We start from the raw sequence: 10,853 nt of genomic DNA on the forward strand, positions 1-10,853 counted from the left end.
AGGATTTCTGTTTCTGCGAATCAGCGACACCTATCTGTCGCCGGCGAAATTCCTCTTGCGCCAACGTGCACTTACGTAATAAATAGGTACAGGTGTACGTGGGTCATAGGTTACTAGATCTAGATAAATGAAAGAACGCGTAGTCCGAGTATTTATATCCTGGGCAGGATTATACACCGCTAATATCTAGCACTGCAATACATCTTCCTGCACGAACATGTTCTACATGGTATCCACATATCTGAGCTGTGTTCGTAATTCCGAGCCAAATTGGACGAACTATGCTGCGTGGAGATGTTTACGTTTGTTTGCATAAATTGCGCCAACAAAACGAACCAAAACGAACACAAAAGGTACACGGGTTCAGGTGCGTGTTGGCATTTAAAATTTAAAAGTTGACGGACAGATCTGAACGCGGTACAATTGCTTTTCCAGTTTAATCGATTGGTTACAAATTCCTTTGGCAAAAAATATCATACCAAGTGATTTTTTGAAAACTTCCCACGACCAACAGGTACTCATTTCTGAAACCAAGACTTTGCAACACCACAGATGTGAATTAAAAACTAGTAGTTAGTGAGCTTTTTGGTCAAAAGATAATCTAGAATAACTTAATAATGTTAGGATTTAAACGAACTGACGAAAAGAAGGTTCATTCTTTCTGTAAAATGCTTTTTAAAAGAGGGAAATACCAAATCGTATTTATGGTTCAGTCAACTACCAAAAAGTGATTTGTAAAATTTAAATCTATTGATTTCAACCACAAAGAGGTCTTTCGCTCTGGAAGATCTTTAATCATGGATAAGAAGTAAGTAAGTAACTACATACAAGATAAGATATACAAAGAAGACATTCAAAATCGTGTCTGTATCTAATTGTACCGTTGTTATTTGTACAATCTAGGGTTCATATAGCCGTACTGGAAACCAAGAGGAATACTTTCGCAAAAGCTCTCGTGGTTATTTTCAATCAGAATCTGAATTTTAATTTCTCTTCTGAAAAATTTTAAATACCCTTCACAAATTGGCTCGTGCCGATTTGAAAAAATAGAAGTGCTGAGTGTTGTAGATTGATTTCTTGCAACATTACAGTTTCGTCCGAATTTGAAATAAAATCTATCGGAAAATTGGCACAATTTTGAAAGATACAGTTTTAATGCTCTGACGAAAAAATCAGTCAGATTTCTATTAAAGCTTAGTTTTCGAGGCGTCTAAATAAACATATTGTAACGGGAGTTTTTTAAAATTTGGCGTCGAAGTTCGTGCTGAAGAGTCGATTGTGAACGCACCACTGGATTACAACACTGATCAACTGTTTAAATCTAACCTCACTTTTTGCATGTTTTTAATATGTAGTTTGAAAAATCCATAAAATCAATGTTTTTTACGACGAGTGGTTGATCAGCTGTTTAAATCTAACCTCACTTTTTGCGTTGTTTGTGTTTTTAATCTGCAATTTGAAAAATCAGTGCTTTTAAGACGAGTGATTTATTCACAATCGACTCTTCAACGCCAACTTCGACGTCAAATTTTAAAAAACACTCTTTATGTGTACGTAATGGAACTAAAAGGGACTTTTCTGGCACAATCTTTTTTCATATATCAATTATTTATCACTTGATTCTTATCTATCTACTATTACTGCTATTAGTTAGCGCCGAGTTAACGGAATTATAGACGAAATTCGTTCTGATTTGGCTAGAAGAAAAGGTGTTATGTCAAAAAAAAAAACAATTCTCAAAATATAGAATTTCTGCAAATTGAGCTTAAAAATGTTGAAAGTATTCTACTCCATTCCCCATGTTCGTCTAACAGAGTTAAAAATTTCATACAAAAATTCTAAGACTATAAAATTTGCGTGGGTTGTTCTCTTATTTAAAAAACGACGAAATTTTTTATATTTTTATATTTTCTAAAATAATTATTAAGAACTTCAGATACACCCTGTATATTGAGATCAATAAAGAATCTTATCGCAGCAGCCTGTGAATATTTTTCTTCATGTCTTTGTCTGAAATATATTTGACAACAAAACAAACTGGTAGAGAATGAGACCATACTCTATTTTCTAGTTTCACACTATTTCGAAATTATTATTAAAAGGAATGATCGATCGTTTTTTAAGAAAGGGAATAGGTGAATGAAAACGACAAATATTTTCGATTAAAAGCACGCGAAAAAAGTTCACAAGCTGCTGCAATCAGGTTCAGGTGTAAATGTAGCAGTGGTTAGAAGGTTATTCTTTCTGGTAAATTGGAGGAGCGACAACGGTTCACAAAAGCTTCTGATTGTACACCAGTATATGAATAACTTGTCATAAATCTATTTAATCTGAAATTATAAAAAAAAATCGAAAACATTTCGGAGATATTTAGTACTAAAGTAGTAATAATATTAGGTGGTATTTATGTCTTAAATATTGTCATCTCTATTTATCACGAGTTACTGATAGATTGCAAGAAAGAAAGCGAATTACTGTTTATCTAATAAACTGCAGAAATTTAATAGGTTTAACATGGAATGTACTTTAGCTAAAATTGAAGACAACATTAATTCAATGTTTTCACTCTTAAAGAAATTTAAAAAATTTGAATAACGCAACTTTTTCAATCTATTTACCGAATGTATTAATTCTTATATTTGTTAAACTATTCATCATCCCGTAAATCTTGTGTATTTTATATTTTAACTACACTACATTTATTGCATAATACATTTATTATAATTCAGTGAAAACACAACAAACATTTGAGTGTGTTGCACTTATGCAACCAGCAGTGATGGAATTTTCTAAGCCTACTTACAGTATAATTACATTATCCGTCAAAGTAAATAAGATATGTTACAATTTTTATTGAAAGAGACTTTATTAACAAAAATGTTGTACCTATTGTTTATAGGACCTTGTCTGGTGCTATCTAAAAACATCCCAATCAACACCTTTCTTGGTAAATCCTTTAAATATTTTTGTCCAGTTTCGTGAATCACCTCTCGACATTATTAAAGTCATGGTCCAGATGACGTTTACCTCAATTTATTTGCATCGTTAAGCTAGGAGCACTTACACGATATAAATCGTACACAACATTAAACAAAATTGTTACATTAATAAATGACATAAACCTTTCACAATTGAATGCGGTTTTGTCACCTCTTCTTGAACTTTGCGTTTTTGCCAATGCGAAAATCGACCCACTTAACCAAACAAACGTCGCTGTCACGGCCGTCAGCCAACAGACCACCCCGTATATAATCAGATTGGGTGATTAATCGCGCCGATTAAAAACCAGCGTCCTTTGTTGTAATCCGAGTCTCGATTGCAAATATTTATTTAAACAAATTTGTTTTTTATGTCCGTTTAATGTTCCATCTGAACATGATTCATGGCTGTTCCAACAGAATAGCGAGTAGGTGGAGGCGCATCTATTTAGCATTTTAGTCGCTCAATTCCGGCGAAAAGAACCGTTGGGGAAAAGCTCGCCGGGTTCCCATCGGAGGCTAATTATTATTAGAAGAAGTTTGTGACACAATTTTCGTCATCAGCTAATTACTGTGACAGACGTAACGATGACTAAATTGATTTTGTCACTGGTTCTGTTAGTTCGAGCAAATTAGACGCTTTTCCACTTGTTTTATGTTTGTTTATTCGATTGTCGTTTATGACTTCCTCTATAAATCCGTTTTAATTGGATATCGTTTTAATGAAGTGCATAATCTTGGGATTCGAGTAAAAATTTTTAAAGGCGGAGACCTGAGATGAGCCGATTCTGCTTACTCATTCCGAGTCCATTATAGATGGAGATGGCCCAAGTGTGTACATACATGGACCTAATTAACCTCGATTTTTGGTACACTATGTGTCGTGATAATGCGATGGATAAAATCACAATCGGATTCTTTCACGTCTTGGGCGTTGTTCTATTAAATAAGAACTACGATCAAGGACACTCGCTTGTGTAACATTTCAGAATTGACTTTTCATAACTCCTTAATACTATACTGTGTGTACTAATCATAACTTAAGATAAGCACAAATTGAAAAATGCTAATGGAAGGAATGAAGTGGGTAGTATCGAAGAGTGAATGAAACGAAAAATATAACAAGGAGGACAAAAAAAATGGAACAACAATGCACTAAACATTGATGCTATTTATAACCTCAAACTTAGAAAAACATAACTGATAATAATTATTGTAAAAAATATGAGTGAGTATGCGTATCAGGTACAATGTTATTAAAAACCTCTAACATTATTTTTTTTTTAAATCAAAGTGTAACGTCATCTTTTCAATTTAATTACACCTTTTGAAACTTGTCCTTGTATCGTCTAATGCAATACAATTCAACAATAAAAAAAATCTTCACTTAAATTAAAACTGAGCTCGATTATAAGATTTAGTGGTGTTAATGAATAAATAAAAAAATGGGTGTACATTAAAATTAAAAACATAAATTACAAATATAAATAAATAGAACACAAATTAATTAAATGAGTTGAGAAAACATATAATTATAGACAATGAGGCGCTCCTAGCATAAAAAATAAAAACTAATTAAATCAGTGAAAATAGTCAGAATATTTTCTTGTATTAAATCCAGTTGGCTGTGATTTGTAGAAGCACGAGAGATAAATTAAATGGGTTGAGTTTTTGCATCTGCAACATTGTCACTCTCCACCAGTTATTTTAATCAGTTCAGCTAACAGTAATTTATGCTGAAAAATCCTCTTCCTTTCAGGTCACTTAAGCTCGACCGGTTTGTCTCGGATCAGACTCGCTTTCGGCCCAAGCTTTCGAAAACTAAACAACAGCGATCCTTGACACGATTGTTGTAAGCTCAATGAAATTAATTAACGCTACCATTTCGCAACGGCCGAATTTCGGCTCGGATTAGAATCGACAATAAATAAATCGTGATCGGGGTTCGCGTCCGTCGAATTCCTCCAGTTTAGGCATGCGGGGACTTTCTCGTAGATTTTATCATTTTATGAACTAATAAACTGATCGATTAATTAATAAACAACGAATCGGTACTTTCGCTACCGACGGTCGAAAAAAATCGTGAACCTTAAGACCTGTGACAAAACGTTTTGCCGAGCGGATAATCCGGACCTGTTACACTTTCTAAATAATTACGTGTTGACATGTCGTGTTTACCGTCAAAAATTGCCTATCGCGGCTATTCGCGATCCGTTTAGCGAAAGTTTTCAGTGTGTCGTGAAAAACGGCGAGACGGATGTCGCTTTGTTCCTCTAAGGCGGATCGAATCGCTCGAAACTGTTCGAATTTTGACCCGAATTTTCGAGATAATGGCATCGTTGTAAAAATGAAATTGCGAGTCCTTTTGTCTACCAACAAAGAAGCACAATGGCAGACGACAGTCTACTTCTCATGTACGATTAAGTAATTCACTTTTCATATTCCCACAGGATATAATGGACATGTTAGCATACTAAATGATATCGTAAAAATTTCGTGTAATTATACACGAGATAAATGGAAAAATGCAGAAACAGCGGATGAGGCAATCGCACACGCCAAAGAATTTTGTCCACTTCACGCATCTCAACTGATACGATCTGGTGCGCAATGGTAGGACGTTTGCAAAATGGAAATCTTAATTTATGTAGAAACTGTGGAAATTCACGATATTCGTTCATTTCGTTTTTCAACACTTTTACTTCAGCTTTTCTGTGGTCAAGCGATCGATAAATAAGAAGACAATAAAACAAAGAAACTTGCGTGAATAGCAAAAAATCCAGTAGGAAGGAAAAGTACAATGATTGCACGAGGCTTATTAATTTGCATTTGCGTTCATATCCTTATTGGGAGTAAAAATCAATCGAAGGATTGTTAAGGACTGTATTTCTAGCTAATTACAAGAGAGAAATTAAAACAAAAAAATTAAACTGTCAAATAAATATTTTTGTGCTAAATCACCAAAAGATTTAAATATTTGCCTTGAATTTTTATTTAGGACTATAAAAAAATCTTAATATGCATTCACAAAGAGTTTTGCATTAAACATTCTTAATTTGATGATAACGTAACTAGAAAAAATGCATGAAACAACTTTCATAATAGCCTTATCAAGGCTATTATCTTCTAAAAATTTATTTTAAAGGTTGTAAAAAACATATTCACTTTGCTTTGCTGTAAAAATAAAGAAAAACGAGTGCATTTAAAATTGATTGCTTTTTGAAATCAACCGCCAAGATAATCTTAATTAATTAACTTTAATCTACTTAATATTTTTTGTGCAACCGTACGCGAAACGAGTACTTCGCGTACCCAAAACAGGCCGCGAAATCCAATTTCGCGGCCGTTGCTGGAATTTTAGCTTTTTAAAATATTATGTATTTTTGTGTATTAAGCTTAAATAATAATTCAAAACTTTAATTTGAACTTTTATTTTTTATTTTAATTTTTTTTAAATTTTATTCCAACTAAGTGTTTTCTCAACACTGATTTATTCAAATTCTTAAATGCAAGTGTATCAAACTAATTAGAAACTGGCAAAAATTTAAACGTTGTATAATTTATTTATTAACACTAGTGTTAAAAAAACCAGAGTGAAATACTTAATAATTTGTTTTCACAATAGAAATATTCTAACGCTGTTTTTAGATGGAATTTGCAATCGGCAAATTTATTACAGCATCACTTTGTTATGAAAAACAAAAAATTGTTATATCATTTTAATTAAAGCGTGTAGGTGTTTTATTAATGATTTAAAAACCATTGTGACTTAAGAAACGTCGAAAAGATTGAACGCCATCTTATTGTTAATTTACTGTCGTTGAATTTTTTTGTGAAAAATAATCAGCTTATTCATCTCTGGAAATGTCATTCTTTCACTTCTCAAGTCGGACATTTTCTTTTTTAATTCATTATTTTTATCATTTTATCGTTTGCTCATTCCTCTTATCATCAGGTGCCCACACGTCGCTCTCACAAATGTGTCCAATTTTGTCAACACCGACCGATTCGATAGCATCAGTGCTGGAAACCAGTCTTCTATCGGAGGTCCATCTGACCACTTTCGCGAATAATTCCATCCTGTTGTCGAAATAACGCCGAATTTCAATTAAACTCTTCGCCGCGAAATTCGTAAATCATGGTAATGCATCCGAGCTTTCTACCAGTTTCATAATTAGGCGCATCTCGATTAATTAGAAAGTGTGGTGAGTCAAGACACCCTTAGGTGAGGAAAATACGTAGAAATCCCCTAGGCGTGGGCTGCCGTGGAAGCCTTGAATGCAGCCAGTTACGCCCCTGTCGATCTGGTAGCGATCCTCAGTCGAATCGCGGCAAATTGCTTTCCTGCCTTCGGGCAACAAAAATTTAAATACGACCCTGAACACTGAAAATCACGAATCATCGCAATAATCGAAAATTAATACCGCGATCACGACTCTTAATTACGTTAAGACAATACGGCCTCCTCCGCAGACAATCGCACAACGGGACAGTTGCACAAGCCGCTGCTTCTGTTATCTCTCCGGGACCCATCAGCGTTTTCCCGCCATTGTTACATAACGCAACATTAATCCAACAATACCACTAACGAGCCATATTACACTTGGATTTAAGAGTTTTGTGGAGCAAGGTTAGATGTTCGCAGGCGCTTAAGGTTAACCGTAATTGCTGCATTGTCGTGTGCCGGCGACGTTTAACAGATTTCGACGTTGGGGCAAGAAGAACGCGTTGCGCCAGCAGGTGAAAGAATGGATGCCGTAACCGGGGTTGGAGATCGTGACGTCAGAGGTCGGAGGTCGCACGTGACGGCTCTAATGAACGGGAGACCGACACGCGCTCTATCAAGCCATAGAGAGCCTGAAACGTGCGAGACACCTAAGCCGGATTAAAACAACACGAAAATTATCCGGCACGAAGGACCGACTGGCGCAATGGACGCCGATTAAGGCACAAGGCACGAAATGGCGAACGTCAGCTCCAGAAACGAGATTTGGGTAGAGAAAAATCGAAACTAACGGTAATTCGAGGAGACTTTAATGCTAGGTCAGAACGTCAGCTCGCTCAAGCAACGTCAAGAAAGACGACTGGATCAAATGACGCAAGACGCACCGAATGGCTTCCCTGAATCTGTTCAAGCACCGGAAAAAATATTTGAGCGGAGAAAAATCGTAAATAAGGGTAATTCGAGGAGACTTCAACGCTAAGTCAAGATGCAAGTCAAATCTTTGAGCAGCCTGGATTGAGACTGGGCGGAGTAAGGGTTTTGCAAAACACTAAGTGAGAGGATAGCACGCTCTCGGACCTCTTCCTGAATTTCGGTGGACCACACGGTCGCCGTATCAGATCGAGCCGTCAGATGAAGAAACCGCATTGTCTCGAATCTATACGATGGTGTAACGTCTTTATTGCTATGAGAAATGTGTTCTTTTGATGTAAATTTCGCCGTATTTGCACGGTGGTATTGAAATCGTTACAAAACGTTCCAGCTTTTCGAATAGACCACTAATGATGACTGATGGCTTTCGATGCAATGCATTTTTTTCAACTGCGGGCGGACGTATCTGAAACGGCTCCGCGACATCGTCCTACTTGATTAGAGGATACTCGCTTTCTACGCTAATCGCTCGGACGATGCTCAAGAAGCGGAAAATCGCAACTTTGCGGCCCAAACCCGAAACTCCAGGCGAGGAGGACCTTGACTCCGTGGCCCAGATTACGAAGACTCGGAGTGGCGCAAATGGGGTTTGCAAAGCTTTCAGTCAAGAATTATGAAAATCTATTTTTCGCATAAAGCGATTATACCATCACAAGAGTTTCTTAATCGAGAGTGACAAAATTGTGGTTTATCTTAAATAATTTAATTGTGGTAAAAATGATCCGCATAACAATTTACATAACATCCACGCTCCTTCTGAAACGCCTGAAAGACTCGCGAAGAAGTTTGGAGCGCCATCTCGTCGACGGCTCGTCGAACCACGCACTTTTCCGCCAGCCACACCAAAACAACTACTTTCAGCAATTAACAGAAAAAGAACATTTAGTATCTTCTGCTCTGATTCATGCCAGCTTAATTAATCCAGTTGGTAGAAGAACAGGTGTTGAGGCCATTTCAGCAATCGTAAAAAATAAAGAGCCGAGTAGCGTTTCCAGCGCTTAATTTCTTTATTTGAGCTCTTGGGGCCAACCTTTAACCTTAACCGAAAGTGTGAAATTAAACACCGCCTCAAATCGTTGCCTTAACGACCTCAACTGTTAAATAAATTAATCTTCTGACCCAGCACAAAATCAATTTGAGTCTTTCAGGAAATGGCTGAATCAGTTGTTTGACAGCTGACCTTGAGAGCGTGTTTGACATTTTGTTTTCAGGAAACTCGTAAAACATAATTTCAGTCGGGTGAAAAAATTAATTGGCGTTTTCAGGTGTTCAGGTGGAAATGGTGCAGGTGCAGGATGTGGGGCGATAAAAATGTTTATGTTCAGCGATTTAGAAGTGGTAATTGAATTAATGAAGAAATTCGATGGATACATTGTAGTGCCGCGACGGCAATAAACGCAATTAAAAAGTCTTTAAGTGGTTATTACGTCTTGTTAGAGCGATCGTGGCAATTTATGACACCGGGAGGATAATAGAGTAGTGTAATAATTCTGTCATTAGAGTGACGAGTGTATCTGAAAATAATGAAGAAGCGCTGAAAGGTGATTCTTTTCAGGAGTTACGACGCGACAAAGTGGAATAAAATTAACGCAGCGTGTGAAACACCACGAGTGTCATCATGATTCAAGCATTTTAATTAGAGTGAAAATTAATTGGGCGAGATGAGAAGAGGTGCCGAAGGTTAGCGAATTGGGCAAAGACATTGTGATACTGACCTTAATTTTGATTGCAGCGGTCGGAAGAAGAAGTGTAGTTTTTCGTCGTAATTCTGTCACCACGATCAGTCAAGAATTGTCGCACTGAGACTCTTTCCGCATGGTCCGACCATCAGTCCGTCAGCTCGGCGCTGGCATTTTTGTTCTTTCCACTCGATATCACTGTGTTTAATTGCAGATGAAAAAATCCAATCGGCTGCGAGTTGGTCACGATAAGTAAATTGCACACACCACGCCTCGGAACACCTGCGAAGGACTGTTTCACTTTTCAGTTCTGCGACTCCGTTGTTTTCGGCCAACTTTTCACCGACTCTCGACCACTTAAAATCTTATTATCAAGCTTTGACCGCCAGTTCAAGTGAACTTTAGCACAATACTGGTGAAATTATCTCCCCGAAAATCGGCCGCGCTCGGAGACTTCGACGCTAGCACAGGACACAGAACCCTCTCTTCCTCACCAACTGCCTTACTGTCATCGTAAAGGTCGGGACACACGTGTGCAGGATCGCGAAAAGCGCTGAGCGTGCGTTCCCACCGACGTCTGACGGAGCACTGGTCCGCAGCTCTCGATATCTAGCGGGCTTATACAAGATATTGCTCTAGTTCTGCCGTCTCGAGATCGAAAGTGTTTTGCGGATGGACCTCACTTGATACCGTTTAGGTTTCGTTTCTCGGACTGGTCGCCGCGACCAGTTCCTGGTTCGACCGCCGTTCAGCAGGATCGCGCCGGATTTGCGGGAGACTTTAACGGCGCGTCAGGACACGCCGACACTTTTTCTCTTGCTCGAAACCCATTGAAAAGGAGATACGGCCGCTGCGGCTCCGTTAACGATAGTAAAAGTGGCCACGCCCTGGTGTATGCGATCGACTGTCAACTCGACCGGCTTATTTATGCGCGTTTTGTTATCTTATTTATTGAAAATGCGATCAACAGGAATTGTTGCGCTGCGCTCGCTATTCCTGTTGCTTTTAATTATTTACAATAATTATATGATTTACCGGCGC

The 10,853-nt window shown here is 37.5% G+C and overlaps 1 protein-coding gene across 1 annotated transcript in view; it reads right to left on the minus strand.

Annotated features, from left to right (window-relative positions):
• The window catches only part of LOC138138318 (histone-lysine N-methyltransferase PRDM16-like), a 60,218-nt gene extending 49,579 nt beyond the window's left edge, over window positions 1-10,639 (minus strand). Inside the window, exon 1 of the mRNA XM_069058157.1 lies at window positions 9,849-10,639. The gene's annotated coding sequence lies outside the window, so the exon portion shown is untranslated. The remainder of the gene's footprint in view (window positions 1-9,848) is intronic.
• Window positions 10,640-10,853: the final 214 nt, after the last annotated feature.

The sequence above is a fragment of the Tenebrio molitor genome, chromosome 9 (assembly GCF_963966145.1).
Source record: "Tenebrio molitor chromosome 9, icTenMoli1.1, whole genome shotgun sequence".
Taxonomy (NCBI): domain Eukaryota; kingdom Metazoa; phylum Arthropoda; class Insecta; order Coleoptera; family Tenebrionidae; genus Tenebrio; species Tenebrio molitor.